The sequence below is a fragment of the Haemaphysalis longicornis genome, unplaced genomic scaffold (assembly GCF_048455015.1).
Source record: "Haemaphysalis longicornis isolate Haplotype H1 unplaced genomic scaffold, Haemaphysalis longicornis Haplotype H1 scaffold_1, whole genome shotgun sequence".
Classification (NCBI taxonomy): domain Eukaryota; kingdom Metazoa; phylum Arthropoda; class Arachnida; order Ixodida; family Ixodidae; genus Haemaphysalis; species Haemaphysalis longicornis.
The window spans coordinates 7827661-7853821 of record NW_027526203.1 but is presented as its reverse complement, the minus strand read 5'-3'; positions in this window follow the sequence as shown (position 1 = coordinate 7853821).

Here is a 26161-nt window from a genome sequence, read left to right as displayed (position 1 = left end):
AAGCAAAAGCTCAGCTGGAAACCTTCAAATCGTTGTATCATGTCTGCCACTGTGTGTCGTACGGTTCCAATGCATTGGCTCAGCGGCGCGCTTTCCCTCTAGAGTCAGTATATTACCTCTATGGTAATCACCTTTCCACTCAAGACGTCCTAATTCAAATCAAGGAGCACATTATCGACCAATTTAGTAAACCAATCCCAGCTGTGTCCTGGCCCTAGACGTTCAGGGAGCTTTTGATAACGTGACACACGAGGCTATTTTGCAAGGCCTTCAAGAAGCCAACTGTGGCCCGGCCACGTACAACTACGTCAAGGCATTTCTAACTAACAGAACGGCCTCCATCCGTCTGGGTACTCATCAGACACCTACTTTTCCAAAACCGGCAAAGGGAACACCCCAGGGATCTGTCATTTCGCCTCTATTGTTCAATATCGCCCTGTTGGGCCTCCCTAAGCTCCTCGCCAAAATTCGGGACCTACATCATGCATTCTATGCAGATGACCTCACTTTATGGACAAACAAGGGTTCTGCCGGGCACCAGCAAGACAGTTTACAACAGGCAATTGATACGACAATGACGTACCTCGCCACTCGGGGGCTTACGTGCGCGCCTCAAAAGTCTGCACTTCTTATCCTTCGAGCCCGCACTATAGAGGACGCCCCCCACAACATACTCCGGAACCCACAGTTTTCATTCAAGGCACCCTTGTACCTCAAGTTTCGACACTCCGAATACTGGGCGTACCCTTTCAGGCTGACGGCTCTGGTGCTGCCCTCTTACCCCAACTACATCGTACAGACACACAACTTACTCATCTCATCAAGTGAATTTGCACCCACCAGCACGGTCTTCGTGAGCAAGACACCTGGCGCCTCATACAAGCCATTCTCATCAGCCGCATCACGTGCGGCACCCCATATGTACAGCTAAAGCCTCAAGAACACTCCAAGATTGATGCACTCATCCGTCGGGCGTACAAAATCGGCCTCGGTCTTCCTGCCTTCACACCCACCCAGACGCTACTGCAGTTATGAGTGCATAACACTCTCGCTTAACTCCTGGAAGCACAATAGGTAAACGAACTCTCCCGCCTGGCCCTGACACCTACCGGCAGAACGGTCCTCCGATCTCTGGATCGACCAACCCCTCCACCAGCAGAGACACTCCAGCATCTCCCGCAACCTATACGTAGCTTCATCAGAGTAACCCCCATACCGCGCCACATGCACCCAGAGTACAACAAGGGCCGCCGTGAAGCTCGGGTCAATTACCTCAACAGACGTTATTCTGGCCAACCAGACAGCAGATACACCGACATCGCGCACTGCAATTTCACATCTCGTGCCACCCTAGCAGTCACGGATTCTACAGGTGCTATACTCACCTCGGCCACCTTACCTAACACCACAACCGCAACAGCAGAAGCAACCGCCATAGCCCTGGCAGCCACCACCACTACAAGTACGGGCCACCTCACCATCCTAACAGACTCTCAGCAGGCCTGCCGCTACTACCTTCTTGGCCGCATGCCCTACCAGGCTCTCAAGATACTTAATCCCTCAAGACTCCCCCAACCATCCAGATAGTGTGGACACCTGGGCATGCCTTCCTACCAGGGAATGAGGCGGCACATGCCGCTGCCCATGAACTCATTTTCCGGGATTCCCGTCCAAGGACAGACGACTTGGCATCCGCACCATCCCTCCACCCTCTGCCGCTCGATACACCGACCTGCTTGCCCACTACCGCCACACTCGTTTCCACTACACCCCTCCCCACCCATCGCTCACCACAGCAGAGGCCCGGACGTGGCGCCGGCTACAGACAGGCACATACTTCAACTGTACCGTACTGTCGCACATCTCCGCTACCACATTCTCCTACTTCTGCCATTCCTGCAACCTCCCCGCCACAACAGCCCATCTTGTATGGTTCTGCCCGCACCCTCCCGATCCCCTCCCTTCCCCATCCCCTGAGCGGTGGGAACGCGCGCTGACCAGCCTGCACCCGGATGACCAGCAACGCCTGATCAACCGGGCCACCCGGGCTGCGGAAGCGCGCGGCTTCCTGAACTGAGGACGCCAGCCACCTTCTTCTTTCTTTTGTTGTTTTTTTTTTTTGCTCAATAAAACGTTTTGCCTCCTCCTCCTCCTCCTTTCTTTGGTTTGTAGTCTTCTCTAACAGCGAGGCATCTGTCTGGGAGATCCTGCCTTTCGCGAAGTTAAGTATTACGGACTTCGAGGCGTCTATGATTGTGGTTGCTTGTGTAGAATTTATAGCAAGGGCTACGGCCATTTCCTCGCCCTGAGTGGGATCTTCGGCCGGCGTGGATAGTGACGCCATTGTGACTGCTTCATTGCTTACGACTGCATTTGCAATGGCGTCGAGGCGATTGCAATCTCCCGTAGCTCACAATGGTTTCGGAAACGTTTGTCAAGGGCTCTTGCTCAAGCTTGTCTTATTTCCACGTTTAGCTCTGGGTGCATACTGGTAGTGGCGAAATGCGACTGCATTTTTGCCATTCGTGTGGGACGGTAACTTCATTTGGGAGGAAACTGCCGCTTCGGATTCCTAGTGCCTGCAGTGAAAGTAGGAAGACCCATTCCTAGTGAATGTGTCTTCCTGTTTTGCTTTTTGGCCGAAAACACCACATTGACGTTATACCTGCTGCCCACTTTTTTCAAACTGTGTGGTACACTGTGCAGGTAGGGGATTACAACGATCTTTTCGTTCTTTTTTTCCTTCAGAACGCCACATGCAGGAAACAAGATTTCAAGATGGCTGACCTGAAGCAGTTGATAACAATCCCATATTTCATAATCTAAGAATGTGCCGATGAAGAGTTCAGTAAAGGCTTCTCCGACCACGGACTATAGAGCCAACATACATTATTCTGCTCGAACTTTAACGACAGGTCCAGAAACTGGATTGTTCTTTCGTTTAGCGCTTCGCACGTAAAGGTCAGCCCGAACGCGCGACGTTCGAACACTTTATATTGTCTACCTTTCTTATTGTAGGGTCATAGTCTTCACAAAATACTAGGTAATCGTAAACGTGCCTGAAATTTTTTAGTGCCAAACCCTCCAAATCCCGTTGAAATACAAGGTCAACATGAGCCAAGAAAATGTCACTAACAAGAAAGCAACTTTAGAAGCAATGCAGATTCCAGACACTCTTACACTATCCTACAATAGTTTATTCCAAGTAGAAACGCAGCAGCACCAAAAAGTATTCCACTGAAATCCCGTAACTTTGCATAAACTTAACCTTCTCGTTTTAGACGGTGATTCATTCTTTCAGACACCAAAACTTGTTGATGCGGAAGGGAGTAGAAAAGGTTTTTCACATCAGTAGTGAAGGGCGAGTACCGGCCTGGATTGGTGTCTTGTAAAACTTTCACCACTTGCGCTTAACTGGAATAATATTAGTAATAAAAATTTCCAGAGACATCTAGGGTATCCGAAGATAAGACGCGATAGAGATATTTCGACTCCTGCACAGTGTTTTCGAACGCAGTTTCTGCATTTCCGATCAATGCTTCACGAGAACTAAAGGTCATCAAAGAGAGAAAGATTGGAACGAGGGTTTTTAACCGCCGTAACCCAGGAACGACAAAGGATCTCTGCACTTCTGTGGATTGAAATGCGAGCGAGAATTGTTGTGGATGCGAGGTGCTGATCTATTGGTGCGAGGAGGCGTCAGTGTCACAGTTTCAAAATGTTTATTCTTTGATTTCTAAGCCGGGCTGAACAATTTTGCTTTTTACGAATAGATAGAATAAGATACAGAGACAGCGCGAGAGTGACGATCTTTGTTCAGGAAGAAATAGTTGTGGTTTAGGAAGAGCGGGTGGAGAGTTGACCAGGAGCTCAAGGGTAGAAGTTCAAGACTAGGGAACCGGATACACCACCTCCTTCCCTAGCCCTTTCGATCAGCTCGCGCTGATTTTGACGTAACGAGCTGGTGAAAGCTGCCTCCAATGTCTCGAAGGATTGGAATATGTTATGCTTGAGCTGTTCTCCCCTGACCATACCCTTGAACATGGCTAGGATACGCGCAAGCCTGAGAGTGGATGTTTACCGGGGTTTATCAGAGTTCATGTATGATGTTTCTACCGAACACCTTTCATTCTTCAGCATTGAGACCTCGTTGTAGACAGGGGGAAAGACCGTGTTCCAAGGCATTGAAGTGGAAGGAATAAACGTTTATTTTACGAGCGCTGGTACTGCTGATCCGGCACCCGCCCGGTGGGTGGCGTCCCGAGTCCATGATGGAAAGCTTTAGCAGCACGTAGGAAAGTATTGAGGTTAAAATTTTTATTTACATTCTAAGGGATAAGACAGGAACTAACAAAATGATTTATGCAAAAGAACCTCATTACATCACCTCTAGACGAGAAAACCGACGAAAAATTAGACCGTATCAGTGCCCCATTAATATCTTCAAATACTCATTTTTTCCAAAAACGATTGAAGATTGGAATGCTCTTCCCAATGAAGTAGTTGCCGCGTCTGATTTTCACATTGCCATCGATGATTTTGTGAGGTAACATGTAACAGTTGTGTATTATGCTCCGCCATTGTATCTCTAAGTGATGTTGCCCTTTTGTGTTTGCCCCTTTTTTCTGATTGCTTTATGCACCAAGATTTGAACCCCCTACAATAATGCCATTTCGGCGTTGTAGGTATATGTAATAAATGTCGTCGCCGTAGCATGCAGTCCAGGCCCTCTTCACCAGTATGCGGTGGGTCCCGGGGTCCGGAATTTTCATGCAGGCCATCCAGTGCTCGTAAGAGGGGCAAGGGCTGGGGGTAGACCTGGGGCTTGTCGACACTTCCATACTTGATGGTATAGGGTGTCGGGTAAGCGACAGAAATTACAGGTGGCCGGGTATAGGGTCGGCTCCACATTCCGAGTTATAGGATGATGATTTGTTCTTACCGTTTTTCGAGGAGGGAAGTGTGGTAGTCGTGGTCACAAGGAGCACGCAATGCAAGTTCATGTGCATCTGGGTCAGTGTGTCGTTCTCTGCCAGACCATTGTGTCCGGGTGTCAAGGTGAGGTTAACTTTTTGCATTGTGGATGGGAATATCTTACCGAAGCGCTTAGACATTCTGCGTGCTAAAAACAGTATAAAGTTTTTTGAGAGTCTTGTTACGCTTCCATTTGATACTTCTCCTGTTCGGAGTGCTGGAGGATTGCTTCAACTTCCACTTCGTTCTTCCTGTATGTTGGAGGGTCATGCAGTCACAAAGATTTCCAAAGCAACCAAAAACGACAATTGCAGTTTCGTGCTTTCGTGCATCCCAGTGTCGATGTATGCTGTGGCCTCATGATTTTCGACATTTCTCGGATATACTTCATCCTGCCATAGCGCCTCTTCCTGTGTACTATTGGATCCATACTTCTGGCGCAGGAAAGTTCTTACGCCTAGTCACTGCAACGGCGACTGGTCTATCATGGCGGGCCGTAGGTGCTTTTCAAACGGGGGGGGGGGGTTCCTGTTTTCTATATGATGCCCCCCCCCTCAGAATTAATTTTGCCATCCGCTCTCTTGGTGCTCGCAAAGTGGTTTTGTCCAATTTCTTGAAATGAATTAGGCAGACACAAGTTAAGAATATATTCATCGTCATTATGGCTAAACATCCTGTTCAGGACGACTGCAAGGTGAAGGCCTTGTAGTCCTTTCCCATTAACCTTCAACCGCTCCTGTGCTTCGCTTCCCCAGTCCATTCTTTGCTCCAAATATTTTATCCCTCGACCGAGTAAATGGCCTTTCCCTTCTTCTGGACCCGTCTATGCATGTTTGTTCTGTTACGCTGGTGGTCCAGCCGTTGTTAGTTTGTCTTACGGTCAAACTTGCGAGGTTGAGAACTGCCTCATATCCTGTCCAGATGATAGTGTTCCGATCACTTTCTTTAGTGCGGGTAAATTTGTGGTACCGTAAGATCTGTAATGTTGGCCTTATCATCAGTGCCTGCATGAGCCTTAGCGGTTCTTCTTCTCTTTTTTTTTGGTTTTCTCTTGGTTGGGCGTTTTGTTAGTTGGTTAAAGATTGGTTAATTGGTTCAAGATTTTCTTCACACTTGTGAGTTGGGCACCACCGCTTGTCTCCAGAGCCACGATGAGCATTCTTACGTGACTGTTCTCTTAGAGGACATCCGTACTTTTCTTAGGATGATTTATAAATAGGTTTCGGGGCGCCATTGTCCATTGCCAAACCGACCTTGCGGCGGAGACAGAACCGTGGGAAAATTGCAAAGTATTTTAAAAACGTGTGTAATTAAAATCTGTACAGTGGTTTTTATTTTAGTTCTTTTCTGCTTATAATATATGCCTTCCTTTATTTCTGACAGACTAGAGTTTGTAGGCGGCCGATGAGGCGGTGCGGCCGAGTCCACGTTTATTAAGGTTGCGCTGGCCATGCCATGTTCGGGACGAGGTGAGTAGAACAGGGGTGCCGCTCCAGACCGGGTGCTGAGTGCGGAGTCTTCCGTGCCAGCTAGCCAATCTGCTGATGATGATGGTGGTGCTGAAGAAGATGATGATAGTGGCGCTACAGGGCTCCCCCCCTAGCGTGGAGCGCGGTAGAGAAAACTGAGCTTGATGTTTTGTGCAATACTGTATGTTAAATTGGGGGGTGGGCCGGTAGGAGAAGCACTTATGGAAGTTCACAGGCACATGTAATGTTTGTCCGTAGCCAGCGAGAGTCCGTGGGCAGTCAGTGGTCTAGTGGCAGGGGTTGAGTAAAGGGCATGGTCCTGGTCGTCGGCGAGGTAGCGTCCGGGTAAGGGGCAACCTCTGGTGGTCGAGGCTGGGAGTGCGGCTGCGGACGCATTGCGGGGTGCGAAGCGGCTGCTGCAATTGATGGTGGTGCGAACGGCAGGCGTAACTGCAAGGACAGCGACAAGGTGAAGCGTGGTGCAGCAGAATGACGACCGGAGTGCGGGCATGACTGCGCTGCGGTGTGAGCTCTGGGGATGCGTCGCTGTCTGGGTAACGTGCGCACGCGCCGTGAGAGACGGAGCAGCGGAGGGCGCCAACGACAAGCGTCTCTCGAACTACCGGTGTGTCGGGTTCCTGTCGTGCAGTGCAATTGCGCTGGTTTCATCCGGGGTCGGAGAGCAGAGTGCCTGTGACACCGTATACCGAATACGCTCTTGTAGCACGGAACCGGTCGAGGTGGGGTGACCAGTTTGTGGCGCGTCTGACTGCATAGGGACAGGAAATTCTTTTTTCGGCCACGTTTGTTGGGACGTTTGTCCCACAATCGTTTCTCAGGTGTCTTCATCGTAGCCAGGGTGTCAGGACTGTCGGGGGCAGTCTGATCAGCTTTGAAGTGTCAGTTGCACTTCCGAGGATCTCGTTCTGTTGTTGACTGCTGGAAGCTGTTCCACCGGTGACGGGGGTGAGGGCTCGCGTGTGCAGGGAGACGAAGGGTCTGAAAGGTCCTTCTCACCCGTGCCGTGCGGCGAAGGCGGTGAAGTATCCCAGTAGTTAGCGGCAAAGCAGTCAACACCCGGGTGGGTTTGTGCAGCAGACGCAACAACGTCGGGGACTGCGCCATGGTGTGGCGTCGAGTTGACTAAGTGAAGCGCCAACTCGGAAGCGGCGCAAGTCGTAGTCGGGGCTCGCGTTTGTTGGTCAGGTGAGGGTGGACCTGCCGGCGACGTGTAATCCACGGATGCTGTGGGAAGGCGGGGTGGTGTAGACAAAGCCGTTCTTATACAGTAGTGGTTTAGAACAGCGGCCTTCAGATCGTCGTATGCACTTGGGCCTGGGGCTGGCAGCTGGATGCGTTCAGTGAGATCAGAAGGTAACTTATCTAAAGTGACGAGGTAACTGGTTTCCTGGGACTGGATGTCGCGAACATAAAAATGGCTCTCCAGGATGACGAACCATGCAGCGTGGTTTGTGATGGAGTGAAACGGAATCAGCAAGGGAAGGTCTGGGAGGGCGGGGAACGTTCTTCGTGTGTCGCCGTCCGCGTTGTGGCTGGGGAAGCAGCGTTGTGAAGCCATGGTGAAGCCGCTTGTCCGGGTTACCAAATTGTAGGCGGCCGATGAAGCGGTGCGGCCGAGCCCATGTTTATTCAGGTTGCGCTGGCCATGCCATGGTCGGTATGAGGTGAGTAGAACAGGGATGCCGCTCCAGACCGGGTTCCAAGTGCCGAGTCTTCCGTGCCAGCTGGCCAAATATGCTGATGGTGATAGTGGCGCTGAAGAAGATGATGATAGTGGCGCTACAGGTTTATCCTTTTCCCGGTGTTTTAGTTAGGTAGCCCAATGTTGGTGCCGGCATAAGTTCCGCCCTCCACCCAAATCCCGCCTTACCCTCTCGTCATTCTTGAGACTTGCCGCTTTTTAGAATTCGCTCCTAAGAACACATGCCATGTTTATTCCAACAATATCCGGAGTGTTTATGGACACCGTCTGGGCGTCTACTTTCTCGCAGAGCACATGGAGAGATTCTCATCGGAATTGAACTATACCAGAAGACGAAGAGACATAGACAGCAATAAGATTTGTCGGTCTAGTTTGCACATACTGAAACTGGGGTAAACCGGACGAGGAGTTATGACGAGAGTAAAAAATACATGCGACACTTAGATGTGCAGCCTACGTGTCGTATGTGTTTCTTCCATTCTTCTTTACATTTAGCGCAGTGTACGTCTGTTTAAACAGGCATCCTCCTTCGAAAATCAGGAAGCGCATTCGTGAAAAATGACTTCCTCTATCTCCTTTACTAATTCGGCAGCGCACGCCATGGTTGCCTGCCTTTGAGCACTGCCGAAGTAGACAGGTGAGCCTTTTTCAGAAACTGTTCGCACATCCCTATAGTAAATACACTACAAATTTCCTGGTCATTTTGTGGTTTCATCCAAAAACAGAAATTTAAGCCCTCTTAACGCAGAGTTTTCATACAAACACTGATACTACCTATATTGTATGTGCGACTGTACACAACTAATTAAAATGGTTTATTACTGAAATGTTTTCAGCATCGGGTGCGCTACATCTTTTAGAAAAGGCGTGCCTATGGGAAAAGAAATCGATACTCACAAGAATATTTCTAATCGTTGACGTTTAAACAGGTAATGCATTTAAATATTTTGGAGGCAATATCCACTTTTATAATAGCAGAAAACCCATTTATATTACGCACGCCTTCTCTTCAACAAAATTTCTGAATAAATGTACATTTTAACAAACATTTTCTACTCCAACAAAGTGTAGACAATGGGTCATGCGTTTTGCCGAAATTAGACCTTGAAATAAGACGTGTACACGTATTACCATGTTTTCAAATTCACTTTGAAGAAAAGAAATCAATAAATAAAGAAAGAAAGAAACAAAGAAACAAAGAAAGGAAGGAAGAAAGAAAGAAAGAAAGAAAGAAAGAAAGAAAGAAAGAAAGAAATAAAGAAAGAGAGAAAGGAAGAAAGAAAAGTATGTAGGTTTAACCAGCGTTTTCTTGCCTTTTGCTGGGGCCATTTTTTAATGAGATGTTAAACATTGACTCTAACAAATCCTAGTCGGCCCTTTCTGTCACCTCTCTGTGCCCAGTCATTTCTTCGTGTCCATCAGCTGGATCAGCTCCGTCGCTCTACGCGATGCATGGTTCTGGGTGAGTGCAACAGTTTTACCCCAGACTAAGGAACTGTGAGCTGACCTCATGATAATACACATTTAGCAGTGAACAGCTCTTTGGAAGCATTTATTATAAAAATACTTATTATCTGTTTCAATCAAGGGAATTTAGCCGAAGGCTTGAACTTTTTCGAACCAAACCATCAAGTCTGCCATTTTTTTCCAGCCCTCGTAGGAAGCCTCCGAAGTCTGTGGGGCCCGGTGAATTTTAACTCTTGGAACCATGGATAATCGGAGCCTGCTTGAGCTATGCCGCACATCATAAAAAGAACATGGTGGCACAAACGTAGGCGTATAAGTGACTATAGCTGCCACCGCACATTCTTTGGCAATTAGTGACGACCAGGGATCCTTTACTGTAGGATTTCCCAGCCCTTCAGCTTGGCCAGTAGGGGTGCATGCCGCACTCGGGATTGTTAACCGGTGGGTCCCAGGCCTTTGTTCATCTGTTCGCTGTGAAAGCTCCTGAACGCGGACGTGTTTCGCATCTGTCATTACAGAGAAGATTCGGGGCTGGGCAGCGAAGCTGTAACTTCGTGCGGACCATAGCGTGCGTGTTATTACACCACTTCCGCCATTTAAGTACCGGGTTGTCACCACAGGTACCGGAGAGGAAGAGACCAGAAAACTACTCAAGGGTGATAGAGACACCCCATTCTCCAAGTAATGGGTCACAGTTCACGTCTACTTTCCTCCCCACTCACCATTTATCCACTCACCATTTATGGGAGATACACAGAGCGACCGGAAACAGGAAGGCCACGTAAACCTCAGGTACGCCCCGGTGGGTTGTTGCCATGTTCATACCTCGTCCTACTCGTGCAGGTTTTTCGGCGAGGACGGCGACGATGAAATTCCCTTCTTGGCGCTGTCATCGGATCGTCGCCAAGCAGTTGGACGCAGCGGGCTTCGTCACAGTGAGCAGCTCAAAGAGGATTGGAGATCAGGGTTGCCTCGCCTGACACAGAAGCGCCGCGGGGTTCACACGCGGCTTCAAGGCCCACGGCCGACTGCAGTCAGTGACGATAAGGGATCGGAGGAAGACCCTTTTAACGATTGGTTCTTCAACGGACGACGCGCCGAGGAGGCCAAAAGTCAGTATACTCCGTCGCACGTCTATACTTGTTCGAGAAAGCACAAGAAGAATGGAGGCATATTTAACCCTTTTTCAGAACGTTCCCCATGTACGCGTCTCCCACCGTTAGAAATTAACATATGGTCAAAATACGGAAGAGTATATCATGCGCTGGAGCGCGCTAAAAATGTCTTATTAAGCCCTGTGTTTATGCACATTGTCATCGACATCCGATCTGCGACCACTGCAGGCCGACTATGTGTCCGAGAGATTCGTAACCATTACCATCACTAGTTTTCTGAGGTCATTCTTTGCCTCGAACTTACGTATTTCATCCTTCAACGGCGTCTTCGGTCTCCCCCTATATTTCGTCTGCCGTCCCTTGGTTAACACAGAAATTCCGCTAACCGGAGGGGCCCCCAGTTGTCTATCATTCTCGTTACATGACCTGCCCAATACTGCTGCTTATACTTAGTCTGAGCTAAAATGTATTCGGTACAACTTTGTTTCCTAATCGCTAACGCAGCCCTCTTACGCATAACTGTTAACACCTATCATTATCATTTACATGGCTCGTTCAGACCACCCAAGCTGTTTAATGTTGCTGGTAAGACCATTTGGACATGGTGGCACAAACGTAGGCGTATAAGTGACTATAGCTGCCACCGCACATTCTTTGGCAATTAGTGACGACCAGGAATCCTTTACTGTAGGATTCCCCAGCCCTTCAGCTTGGCCAGTAGGGGCCGTAATCACTGCTCAGAGATAAGTGAATAAAACTCGAAGTTTCTGTCCCATATATCATCACAAGAATTGCGTGATTTTTGTATACCAAATTTTTAGTGACAGGCAGCACTCTTAACGATTTCGAAAAGTGTGTTTCATTAATTCCTCATCATTGGGATGAGCACTATTAAATTGCAAGGAATAGTTTTGACCTCTTCAAGTATCATACCTTATTTCAAGTAAACTCCGTTGTTACATACATAAATAAATATATATATGTTTGCACTCACGTACAAACATACATACATACATACATACATACATACATACATACATGCATACATACATACATACTACATACATACATACATACATACATACATACATACATACATACATACATACATACATACATACATACATACATACATACATACAAACATAAATACATATATAAATGCATGCATGCACATACATACATGCATACATACTCACAAGCATACATGTTCATCCTCCGAAAACTAGCCGGCATAAAGGCGGATTTCTGCTGACAGCAAACGCCTCTCTGCTCGCTTCGCCTCATGAACGCTTGACAACACCTGGAGCAGCAGGTTGTGAGCCCACCAAAACTGCGACGTGATTGATACGGCTTTGAGACGTTGCGCATCCCAACACACATGCAGTGAAGTCGTGAATGTACACACTGGCTTTTGCAGGGCCGGCGGTCGTTGCCGTGAAGCGGGTCCAGGCAGAGCGGCACGAGCAGTGCAACGACGACCTGGACTGCCGGAATTCCCCCAACCAGGTGTGCGTGAAGAGGGCGCGCGAGAACTTCGGCCGCTGCCAGTGCCCCTATCACCAGCCCCTCGAGGTCACCGTTAATGGCGCCGTCCGGTGCACCGCAGGTGAGCTGTTTAGCCTTGCCACGGCAGAACTGCACTTTGCAGCGTAACACGCACCGAGCGCTGAACACGCGAAAGCTGCATCTCTGTCCAGTTAAAAGGGGCCACGAAACTTTAACTTGCTTTTTCGTAGCTACGAAGGTTCTTAAAGCTATGCCATGAACAAACACAGTGGTGCCCCGTGACTGCAAGGTTGCAGCAGATTTTAATGGGGGTAATGTATTTCTCTATTTAAGTTACTTTTTTACGCTATTCCTTCAAGGGATTGCGAAATACTTCTATCACACGACTGAGTGCAGACTGATAATTGCAGTGAAATCTCCGACACACCACTCAGAATCACGGAAGTTAGTCGAAATGAGAAATACTCTTGAAAGGACAAACATTCTTTGGAGTAGATTTATTACTTCCCGACTCTGCGTAGGGAAGCTCGCATAAAAGACAGGAAATGCATTAAAATTGACTTCTCAGCAAGTACAGCCCTCGGTAAGTGAACTGGGGTTCAAACGTCTTCAGGTAGGTAGTCCTACCAAAACTTCATACAGCGGCCTGAACACAATCAGCCCGTCCATTCGGATAGTACATTGCGTGATGTTCGCTAAGATAACGCTTCAAGTCAAGTTGTTACAATCTTGGATTTTTAGACTCTAAAGGAGAAAAAGGAGGGGAATAAACTTCTTTATTGCGTAGCTCATTTGTGTAGCGTCTTCAGGAGGTGGAGTCCTCAGTCCACGTCCCCATATGCTTTGCCAGCCGCTACAGCTCGCCCCACCAGCCGAAGCTGGTCGGACAGGCATGAGCTGGACAGGGCGCGCCTCAGAGCTCGAGAGAATTGTATGGATTCGGTTTGGGGAGAGGGTTGTAGGGGCATCCCTCAACTATTTGGAACAGAGTGCACTCTGCTCCACAGAAGGGGCAGCTAGGGGACGTAATTTGTTCGGAGTAGTGGAAGATTCATTTTGGGTGTACAAAGGTGTTTGTTTGCAAGGCACGGTAGTTGTGTGCCTGCTCGATAGATAGTTGTCGGTGGAGTGGTGAAGGGTGCGTCGGGCCAGGCGTAGATTTTGGGTCATTTCCGTGTATGCCAGCAGGGGAGTAAATCTCTCCGAGGCGGCGTCTTCACTATGGTGCGGCGTGTCATTTATCGCGCAAGGTCGTGGGCCGTCTCGTTCCCTCTCACTCCCAGATGGGCTGGAGTCCATACGATCTGGATCTCTCGCTGCGGGGGGATGGCGGAGTAGCATTGTGAGGGCCGCAGCGTGCACCGTTCCGGCCTGGAAGTGCCAGCAAGCCTGCTGGCTGTCAGTCACTACAGTAGTAGCCTGGGTTGAGGAGATCGCAAGCACGTTTTCCGCCACTTCAGCTTCAGCTGGTGAGCGTGTTTTGATAGAGGCAGTGATAGTCGGTCCTCCTTTGGCGGGGCTCCTCTCCCTTTCATACATACCCCTCCTACCCAGGGTGAACGCTGGGTAGGAGGGGTATGCCGCCGCGTCTCGGAAGACTGCATCAGCATCTTGACTGTACTGCCGTGAGATGCGCGAGCCTTACGTCGTCCACTGTGGTGTTCCGGGTGCATGTTACCCCGTAAGGGTCGACCTGGAATGAGTTCTTGAGTATGTCGGGGGGGGTCTCTAGAAGTAGGCCGTTGTAGCCTACTTCTAGAGATTGCGGTGTGGGGCGAATAGTGTGGCCCTCTAGGTGTATCTCTACCGGTGGGGGTGAGTCCCACTTGGGTATCCCTGGTTGAACCACGAAGAGTTCCGATTTGTGCGGAGCGCAAGAGAGTCCGCAGTATTTGGCATACTCAGTGACCACATCGGCTGCTTCTTGTAGACGAGCTTCCATGCCTCCCCATGAGCCTGTGCCTGTCCAGACTCTCACATCGTCGGCATAGATGCCATGCTTAATGTTTGGAAGAGCGAAGTCATTGTGGAAATTTGATTAGGGCGATATTAAACAGCATTGGCGCGAGTACTGCTCCTTGTGGAGTGCCTCTGCTCGCCAGGTTGATGGGGTGTGACATTGCTTCACCGATATGGATCACCGCTTGCCTGTTTGTGAGGAAGTTTCACGTACGTGCGTTCCCCGCAATGCAGCTCTCGCAGGTGGGGCAAAATTACTGGGTGAGACACATTGTCAAATGCCCCCTTGAAGTCCAGTTCCAACATCGCTGTGGGGGAGTGTCGGGTGGCGAGGTTATTACTGTTCGTTAATCTGGAGGAGGATGTCCTGGGTGGCGAGGTGAGGTATGAAGCCAAACATCGAGGCCGGCATGAGATCCCGATCGTCCATGTGACGCTGGAGGCGGGCGGGGACGATATGCTCCATTAGTTTTCCGAAACAGGATGTTAACGAGATAGGTCGTACGCTGTCAATGGAGGGGGGATTGTTCCGTTTGAAAATGAGGTGAACGTTAGTGAGCTTCCATTCGGTAGGGATCTTGCCCTCTCGTCACACTCTATTGAGGCACGCGGTGAGGGACACGACGGAGTCTTCATCGAGGTTGGGTAGTAGCCTGTTGGAAATTCCATCGGGACCCGGCGACGTGTTTTTCCGTAAGCGAGCCAGTGCCGCTCGTACCTCCTAGATGATGATGTCTTGATCCAGTGTGGGATTTGGCTCGCCATCGTAGTCTATGCGGCGCTGTTGAGGACCGGGTGGGAAGAATTTTGCCTCGAGGTTCGTCAGACGTTTGTCTGTTTAGTGCTTGTGCAGGAGGGCCCGTTGTTGGTTCAGTGACGTTGTCTTCGAGGTAGAGGAGTCCAGGAAGTAGCGAAGCATTTTACAGGTTTTTGACGTGCTCACATGGTTGCCTATGGCATCACAAAAGAAGAGCCAGCTCTCACGGCAAAGTTCACGTGCGCATTTTGCCGCCTTTTCAGTGTGCTGCGCAATGCGGATGCGGAGTTTTACAGCAAAGCTTTATACCTCTACTCCCCAAGGGTTCTTTCGTGACCATTGGTGTCAACAGAAAACTCACACGAACAAATAAAAGAGTTTAGCGGCCCCGCTAGGAATCGAACCTGGAACTAATAGCGTAACAAAGCGAGAGCCCGTTGTCTTACCGATTTAGTTACGAGCCCACAAGGAGACGGCGAAGACACGTGGTAGACTCAGCAAGCACATCTACGGGTTTACCCCTGCATTCTCCCTTAATTTCACGTGATAGCGTCACGTGACCTCACGAGCCGCTGTGCGCTCCATCCACGGCACGTCTAGCGGCCCTGTGCGCGCTTGCGCGTATGCTAGGAGTTACAAAAATTAAAGGAAGCTCACACCAACGCATGGCACCTGACTTCTAGTACGCCAATGTGCTAAAGCCTGTGGCCTCCAATGTTCACATAAAAAATCACATCTCCTTGTTGTCCGCCCTAACGCCAAACGACACATCAAGCAACGCATTCAAATACTCCTTGATGGACAGGCCATCACTCCAAGCCCCAGCATCAAGATCCTGAGCCTACATCTTCAGGCCAACACCAACAGTGACGAATCCTCGCAGCGCCTCGAACACAGCATCAGTAAAATCATACGCATGATCAGGCGAGTCGCAACGAAGAAGCGAGGCCGCAAGGGTTCCGATACCTTTCGATTAGTTCAAGCTTTTGTCTTCTAGAGAATCACTTACGTCAACCCCCCTGTCTTCTTCTCGGAAAGCAGGACATAAAGATGCTTTATATAATGATTAGAAAGGCGCTTGAGCAGGTTATTGGTCTCCCCATGAGTGTGTCCACAGAGAGGCTGCTTAGCACTGGACTCTATAACACCGTGGAAGAGCTGATAGAGGGCCATCTTTCTATCCAGACGCTCCGAATGAGCAGAACTGCGGCGGGTCGCCACATCCTTCCCCAGATTGGCTGGGCAGCACAGAATGTCACTCCGCTTGATGAACTCCCGCACTCTTGGCGACAAGAACTAAAGATGCTCCCTTGGCTTAGAAATATTAATCCCTCACACGCCGAGGGTCGCCAACAAACACGGGATAAAGCGCTCAACACTATCCTCTGTGGAGATCATGCAGTTATCTACACTGACGCCTCCCAACATCGAGGGCAGTAGTACGCCATCACCGTGGCTACCTCCAGAACCAAACTCCTCGCGTGTGCCTCACTCAAGACCCAAGGCATGATGGCAGCAGAAGAGGCCGCCGTCGCCTTGGCTTTCACTCAGCTAGGGGTTCGAAAGGTAGTAACCGATTCCAAACAAAAGCCTACCGGAATTTCCAGTCGGGTTGGGTGTCCCGATGTGCACTGTGAGTGCTAAAAACTTACTCCCCAAATGGTTCCATTCAGCTCATCTGGACACCCGCTCACGCTTCTATGGAGGGCAAAGAATAGGCTCACCAACAAGCCTGTGCTCTTACTCCCATGCTATGGAGCTGTACGAGGACAGTCACCCGCTTGTCGCTTTCAGGAACATAACCCAGCATTATCGCATTCAGAGATGCACCCTACTTTTGTCTTACCCTGACCTTTCCAGAGAAAAACAAGCTACCCTACGGCACATACAATGCGGCTCCTTCCGCACCCGAAACGTCTTCACTTAATGCACCCGAATCGCTGCAACGCTGAATGTAAATATTGCTCAAAAGTAGGAACACTCCGCCACATAATCGCGGTGTGCGACTTTAGCCCTGAGCACCCTTCTCTCTTTCCGTCACTAGCCAACAAGAGAAATGGGAGATGCTGCTGTCCAGCCCCTGTCTGCCTACCCAGCTTCAGTTGATGTACAGATTACAGGAGCCGCGGGCTGCATATGGGCTCCAGTGAAGAAAGAACCACTCCCTCGGGCCGCACTCTGGGATGCTCAGAAATCTGAATAGAAGTACTTCCTCCTCCTTATCCTCCTCCTCTTCCTTCACCGTCATCTTCTCGTCCTCCTTGACCGTCTCATCCACCGATCTCGTCGCCTCTGTCCGCGGCTGCAAACATGGAGAAGTGAGATCGTCTAACACCGGGTTTGAGCTTCCTTTAATTAAAAAAAAAACGTTTCCACTGATGTTCTGCACCAATATAACTCAACGGACCACCGCTCATTCATCATCATTGATTTATTGATTGTAGAGTTTTACGCGCCGACGCAAGGCAGGCAATGAGGCGCGCCGTAGTGGAGGGCTCCGGTTTAATTTTGACCACCTGGGGATCTTTAACGTGCACCGAAATCTCGCACACACGGGCGTTTTTGCTTTTCGCCTCCATCAGAAAAGCGGCCGCCGCGGCCGGGAATCGAACCCGCGACCTCGTGCTCAGCAGCGCAACGCCTTAGCCACTGAGTCACCACGGCGGGTCAGCATCATTGATTTAACCTTACCAAGAATATCTCTTTGAAGTAATAAAGGGTGTGATTAAGGGCATTTCACTTCTCTCTGGTTTCACTATTTGTAGAGTGGCGTGACTAAATTTAAGGGACGTCGCATGGGTAATCGTTGTGGGTGCCGTTTACAGCTTTGCTTTCCAACCACGTTCACAAAGTGGATTGGCGCAAATTTTTTTTATTGCGTCGGTGCTTTTTCCAGCTCTTTTGCAGGCTGCGTCTAGCTTCCCATATGTGTAGAGGGCGTGTTTCTACGCAGGGATTGTCAGTAATTTGTACGTAACTTAGTAGTACAGGCGGCCTGGTCCTGAATACGTTGGGGTATCCCTGCGGAATATTGGTCTTCCTCCATCGGATCTGGGATGTCCTCTGTATGGGACGTGCCTCTGTCAAGGAGGCACGTCCCACTGTGCGGACTAGCTCAGGACCTGAAATGACAAATTCAATAATAGAATGATCATTACCGAGTGCTTCTTGCTTATTTCGTCATACGCACGTCACCTGCTTGTTGCTCAGGGAGAGGTCTGGCGTTGTATCACGACAGGTGCTTGTGCCCGTGCGAGTGGGTATGTTCAGCTCGTTGAGTATCACCCATGCTTTCTCTTCTATGTACTTGTGAAGGTAGTTGTCCCTTCGATTAGCGTAAGTGTAACCCCACAGTGGTTGCGCCGCGTTGAAGTCTTACGAGGCGGTAGGCTTAGCGCGCCTGTCCTCTTGAGATGCTTGTAAAATTGCGAATTCAGGACTCTCTGGGATGTGGATGGTATCGTCGTGTTCCGGGAGACTTTAGCAAGGACGCTCGGTGGTCAGCTGCAGTAGCCGGGGCGATTTTATATTAAAATTGAAAGATTTCAATGGAGCCGATGTGACCCTCATTCGAACACCCCGAGCAGGCACGTGCTGTCTCTTAGACTCTAAAGTCTCCAGGCAAAGAAGTAAGCATGCAGTGACGTTGAAAAAGGGGTGAACAAGCGGTGGCGGTTTGTTGTAGCCCTGCGACTTTCCCAATAGCGGCTATTTTTCATATTGTTATACTGATCCCATCTGAATAAAAGTTACTTATCGAGTAGTCCACACTCATCTAGTAATAAAATGTATTCAAACAGGTTGACCTGAGAAAATCTAGTTACTTTACATTAATTTCACGTAAATTAAGATAGTTTCGACATCGAGTGTCATTCTTTTGATTTATGCGAACGTGCAGCGGACTTGTAGTCAAATACAAAGCTTCAAAATCCTGACGCAAAGGAAACCATGCTTCACACTAGTAACAGTCTTCCCATCAAAAACGAAACGGAGGTGTACTTATATTTCTTCCATAAGAGTAATGCTAGAGAGGCAAAGAGATTTGTTTGAAGTACCCTGTTCTCTTTACGGAGCAGATGCGCTTAGAAAGTTTACACAGCCAATAAAGTGCATTTTTATTTCCTGAGTTGTTTGTTCTATTCTAGGAGAATTCTTCTTCCCTTGCCCTGAACCCTTTTGCTGCTACAAACATGGTACGTCCAACGAAGATATTTACCCGATGACTTCGCGACGCACTTTCGCAAGGAATGACGTTCTGGGGTGGATAAAAGGCTGTCACGTTGAAACTTTTGGGTCTGAGATGGGGCCTTAAAGATAATTAGTTCGCATGTCACACAACAGTCCAACGAGACTTTGAGTAAAGCCCCTGCATTATTGAGAAAATGCGTTGGTCTAACTGGCGGCCGCGGGAGTACGGCAGCGTGCAAAAAAAAAAGAGAAAGGAAAGCGTTGTCTGGAGTTGATTCTCGCTAATCCCCAAGACATCTGACGACTCGGCGTATTTCCGAAGGCGCTGAGATCCGAACCCAGTTACGTGATCCAGGTTGACACTAATATGCCCCGGAAGCAGCCGCTATAATAAGAGTTACGCAGGACATAGGCGTCCACAAAGCGAAACATTCCAGGCCACATCTGTGCAAACAGGATGCAGCGACACACTACTGGCACGAAGTAAGGCACTGCTTTGGGCTGGCGAACTTGTGTCTGGCCGGAATAAAACAGTGCCAGAAATGACAAAGTCTATACACAGCATCAGGACTGCCAAGTCAGGCAAGGCAGTCATAGCAACTACGTTTACTCCTTTTTAACTTATCTTCAGCTGGAAAATAAATGCCCTACTTGCAGTGAATTTCCCAGTTGTCCGTCAGCACTGGTTTTGTGTGTTCCTTCTACGTTTATCCTTGCAGTTTGCGGCGTAAGAGTGAGACACCCTGGAGGCGGTTTACCCACCCACCTAAGCCCGTATCGCGCTACAAGGCAGAGATAGCACCAGACAAATGAGCTCGGGAAGTATCTCCTCAATGAGGGGCGCTTTGGGCCGCATGAAAGGGGGCACATTCAACCCTTAGAGCTTTGCCTGATTGTGTAAAGTTTGTTTCACTGTCTAGATCGGTGTGAATGCCAGTGGAATGTTTATCTCGTTCAGGATTACTTTTGTAATCACAAATTCCTTCTTTTCTACTTTTCTTACTCTTTTCAAATGCAATGCGGCGGTACCGCAACCACCCCATGTTCCTTGAAATCATGTTGATAGCTTGCGCTCCCTTGGCGAAACTTTTGCGGGCTGCCATCCTTTTTGGGTTTGTCTTTACCATCGACTGAAAGCTAGAGACAGAGCTATCCTGAGGCACTCGTTGCCATAGCTTCAGACCTGCCACACAAACACGTACTCAATAAAAAAAGTCATTTCATCCTCCCACACCCAAAGCTATTCTGCATATACCCGTAGGACCAAGTTTGCAAATGACTAAAGAAACGTCAAACGACAATAGCGTTATCATGAGAAAAAACTCCGTCTGTGCTGTACTGCGCAGCGAAACACCTGTTCGACGAGTGCCACGTGACAGAAGAGTGTGCCGCGACGAACCCTAACCTTCGCTGCCTCCACAGGCTGTGCGTCTGCGCCCCGCCTTACGAGCTGAGAGACAGCAATGACTGCCAGCCCGGTACGTACTGTCAAGGGGCATGTACCTAGGGGAATGTACCAACGCAGGAAATCTCGTTTCCTCGTTTATGCAATGGGTGCAATTGAGATGCCCTTGGTCCGAACTAAAGCAGTTACTTGCGGACTCTTCGTGCCATCGTATTTTTGTAAGCCGCTTGCTCGCAGGTATTTTGCGCAACAACGTCTGTTGGTCCAGATACTGCATCAATATGCTGCTATCACCAGCTCAGACGGGCTAGAAGGCAGATGCCGCAGAGTCCCACAACTAGCCGTTCGTACTCAGCAAAAAATTTAGTCTCCTCTGCGGCCTACTACGGTCAATGTATACGGTGCAAGCTTTAAATGACGAATTACACAATGCTTCTCTCAAATAATTGCTTATACGTATCTCAAATATTTTAATCCACCCTACCAGCGCCTTCCCTAGTTAAGACTAGCAGTTTTTGTAAAACCTAATTTGAAGTGCTTCCCATTGCTTTGGCTTTCAATGTCTGTGGTTCCTAAGAAAATATACTTCCAACTAACTGAAGCGCTCAGCAGGACGTAATACAAGTTTTACCCCAAATTTATCTAGCGATATAATTACCGTGTTAGTGCTAACAGTTCGTGGTAAATGTTAGCACCTGAACCTGAATAAGTGAATTTTCCTTTTTACTGGCATAAAGACTGCACCTGGGAAGGGGCCTTGGTAGCAACTTGAAGAAATTATCGAAAAACATTCGTGTCCTATAGTATAACGTGAGATCATGCTTTTCGTAAGCTTGACGATGCAATTTATTTTACAAGAAGTGGTGCGCAAGAGAGGTCAAGGTGAACTTGTTTCTTCGGGGCTCAACATCGGAAAATGTCGTGGAAGAAGTATATAGAAAACTCATTTTGAAATTGTCGGGTTGGGTTATTTCCCCAGACAGGGAAAATGGGCATTTGATACTCATTCGGCCTATAATCCTTGCCTAATTTACGCGCTCCATTAAAAATGGATGCTAAGCCGCCTCCGAAGAGCTGACATGTCACTTCAATGGCTACTATCATAAATCTTGAACATTAGCCTGAGGAAATTGCAAATATACCAACTGTTTCTGAAGCTCATGCAACTTGTGCTATCTTTAGGCAGTCGCGTTTACTATGGGGCCGATATTTTACAGCGAAGCTGTTATCCTCTGGTTGGTCGGAAAATTTTCTGTTGTAAACGAAAAATCCAGGCAGGACCAAGCTGTTCTCGCCCAAAACGCCGAGCGCATACGTGTCAGGCTAATAAATAAGCCTGCAGCAAAAAATTCAGTATTTGTGCAAAAAAACCCAAACCAAGCATCGAAACCTCATAATGTCTGATAAGGCACCGGTGAACAATCGGAACCCCAACCGCCCCCCCCCCATGTGTTCTGGTAAAGATTGGGTTTGCAGCTGCTCTCGAAAGGGGAGCGGTTTTTGCGTCATTCCAGGGTAACTGCATGCGCCAGGATAAGCAGGACTTAGCAATTCTCGCCCAAGACGCCGACCGCATGTGTCAGGACCCGGCATTTGCCACCAGAGAAGCCGACTGCAAGCGACAAGCACGCCGGGACGACGAGGAGCATTGCATACCCTCCCCCATCAGCATTTGTATTGGTTTACATCTGCGCTGGACATCTACTTCGCAGGGCGGGATGGCCTCCTTTTTTTTCGGAAACACGCATGCAAAAGTCGCGTAAAGATTTTTCGGCGCTCCCGGGGAAGGAGTCGTAGCAAAATGTGTACCGCTTATCATTTTTTCTTTGCTCTCACAGCGAAAGAATCTGGAAAGGCACTGCCATGGCTGGTCGTGCTAGCGGTCGTGGTTTCCTTCATATCACTCGTCGGCTTCATCTACAAACGGCACGGCACACGGAATCTGCTTCGTCCGCACCGACCCATGTGGCACCGACCACATCTTTCGGCGCCCACTGTCGCCCGACGTCACGGGTAGGATGGCTACTTCTGCTTTCATACCTATTTGGCAATCCCTGCGGGGGAGGGGAGGGGGCAATTGGTTGATGGACACGTGACCAAATTCCCCGCCCTTAGGGACTTGGGGATACCGTGGCGTCGCAGTTGCACCTGCAGATTGTTCGGTCACCTAAATGCTACGTCGAAAGAGTGCGAATACGGGCGACAAAATAATGGGAACGCACAAGCAGAAGCGCCCTTGTTATGTGTTTGTTCACTTTTGGCCCCATTATTCAGGGCGTTTTAATCCAACCAGCCATGAGCCAACTCTCTCAAAACGGTACATTTCTGCAATCACCGACATTGGGCAAACTATTCCCCAAGAAGGCCGGCTGCGATTTCATTGCGAAATACTTTAAGGTATACGTGTCACGGCGTGTGAACAACAGGAGTCTTGGTACAAGATGCTATTTTTGAGGCGCTCAACTAGAATGATAGTGCACAGAAGTCAGAACACAGGTACACTGCATTACGCAGGCGCCTGTAGAATAGCCGCTGAAAAACGGCAGACGAAGTCTCTTCTTTTTTGTGCCGAAATTCCGGTTAATATCATTCATACAGTTAGGTTAGGAGGCGTTTCCTCTTAACTCTGTCTCCGACGGGAAGGAAAGTTCAATGGAAATCCTTCGGGTTGGCCATACTTGACGGCTGCGTAATCACAATGGTAATATTTGTAGCGCCACCATCATCATCTTCTTCAGCGCCACCATCATCAGCAGGAGATTGGCCAGCTGGCACGAAATACACTCAGCACTGGGCACCCGGTCTGGAACGGCACCCCGGTTCTACTCGCCTCGTCCTGACCATGGCACGACCAGCGCAACCTCAATGAACGTGGGCTCGCCCCCACCACCCCGTCAGCCGCCTACATATTTATTGCAGTTTTTGCGAAATTTGACGTAACGGGTATTGCTCATTTTATCTCGGATGAAGTATTCTTGGTGCAGACACAGGCATTGTTTGCCCGTTCGTTTGCCCAGTACAAATACTGCCACCATTATCAATTCTACTCCTCTTCTCGTCCTCGACGCCGGCCAAGCGATGACTCATTCATCAGATATCATCATCAGAGATCATCATCAGAACTGGTCCTAGGGGTTCCAAGAACAGGAGGAGGACGAAGCGTGATTTGCGATCACGACAGCCATTCCTCGCTTGGCTTCAGTTTTTGTGATCTATTAATCGTCTGGCTGTAACTCATCCGTTGGCACCCCTGTGTTGTCTGTGACTCTTTGTGGTGGAGCAGCTGGGTAAGCCTGTTCTATGCTGAACCATCCTCAACGGCCCCGAAAACCTAGCTCATTCCCCAGTCCTGGCCGGCGAGTGTTCCTTGAAGAAGTAGAAGCTCGCACCAGCCGTCGTATACAAGGCCAGGCACTGGAGTTGAGACTCCTACCTTCGCACCAGAGGAATACCGTGGCGGGGGGGATGGACATGATGTCCCAATCTCAGCAGCCGGAGGTACTCGGTGCGTGGGACATTTATTGGCGTAACACGCCATGTGTTCCTGCTTCGTTCCACGGGGAAGTCTTTGAGGATGTGGAGGACTGGGTCCAACAATACGAGCGAGTTGCTCTCCACAATGGCTGATCCCAAGAACAAATCCACCAGAACCAGTACTTCTCGCTTAAGGGCGCCGCACGTAGCTGGTTTCTAAACCATGAGCGTGCTCGCACATCCTGGTAGTTGAGCAAGGAAAACCTGCTACGCGACTTCGCTAACAAACAGCGACGTCAGAGCGCTGAGGACCTACAGAAATCTATAATTCATAACCTGATGAGACCGCCATCGGCTTCGTTGAAGACATGTTGCGCTTGAGCGCTTGCGCTGACACGCAGGCAACCAACGAAAAGGAAGAGCGGGTCCTGATGAGAAGCATCAAAAGAGACATTTTCGGCGAGCTGGTCCGCAGTCCTCTGATGACGGTTGACGAATTCGTGGCGGGCGGAAGCAACAAACAATGAGCGAATGCTGGCCGCCAGAAGCGAGCACTGTCACCGCCTGTCTACTGTGCCAGCCAACATTTCAACGTTTACGTCGTCGTCCCGTCGTGTAGTGGATGGCCATGACAGCAACGCGATCCGAGAGGTTGTCCGCGAAATCGTTCAGGAAGAGCTACGGAAGTTGTTCCCGACTCGGAAAGGTCGGCTACTGTTTCAGTTCATTGCTGAACTCGCTGTCAACTCGGCTGCTAAACGTCCTGCTGCGACATACGGCATGGCTAGTCGCCCTTCTCATCGGTCTGTAATCCCGGCGTGTGTGAGCGCACCACGACGGGATACCGCTGACACGCCGTACTACCCGTTAGGCAGGCCACAGCAGCACAGTCCGAGGAAAACGGACGTCTGGAGGACGGAGGACAACCGACCGCTGTGCTTTCATCGCGGTGAGGCTAACCACGTGTGTCCCCGCTGCCCTTATAGTGAGCTTGGGCTTCAGGGATTTCACCCCAGTGCACCCTGCCCGCGCCGCACTGAACGCCCTCGGGACCTGTCCCACTGAACAGGTCCCGCTGAACAGCCTCAGCGGTACCTGTACGTCCGCCACCGCACGCACAGGTCCCAGCTCGCGCCTATCGCACTCCATCACCTCATATCTCAACTCCACCTCATCGCCGCTTTCGCCGAGGGAGCCTATCGCCCCGGCCGCCAGAGGAAAACTCGGATCGGCAACGCCTCAATTCCTGGAGGTGGTGTTGCCGACAGTGAGGTGGTGTTGCCGAAGGCTCCCGGCGGCGACGGTGTTGCCGACGGCGAACAACTTCCACGAACCTCGACGGCCGACTGCTCAAATGCAAGCCAGGTCCCTGATCGTTTTTCTGGGGTGACGTCATACACAATTTGCATAGTTATCGATGGCCACGACGCAACTGCGCTGATCGACACCGGGGTGGACTACTCCGTTGGGAATGAAAAGTATTCTCGCCGAATCCGAGAAGTCATGACCGAATGGGACGGCCCCGACATGTGTACAGCCGGAGGACATCTAGTGACCCCAGTCGGAAGGTGCACGGCTCCCATGATATTCGCGTAAAGGCATGCGCGGTTAGATTTGTTGTTTCGCCGAACTGCATCCGACACATTATCCTCGCCATGGACTTCCTCCGTGAGAAAGCTGCTGTCATCGATCTCGGCTCAGACAGCCTGACGCTTCGGAAACCACAGTCACCCCAGTTTCGACCTTCGATAACATCTTCCACCGCAACGGTTCTAACTGACCATGTAAAGCTGCTTTCCCGCACGGCCGTTTTTTGCCCCTTCAGGTGGACACATGTGACCAAGGTGAGGTTTTCTTTTGAAGGCAGTCTTCAGCACCTTCTAGATAAAGGAACATGAGTCGCTAGAGGCATAGCGACGATTGAGAACGGGAATTCCCTTGTGATTATCGTAACTTTGACAAGGAGCCGCAGTGCATAACAAAGGGCATGGTGATAACGCACGCAGAAGACCTTGCCGAACCAACCAGCATTGCTCTGATGTCAGAGACAGAAGTTTCGAGCAAACAAGACTCAATCGCACGCATAAAACTTGATGTGGATTCAAAGCTTTCTTCGGGGTC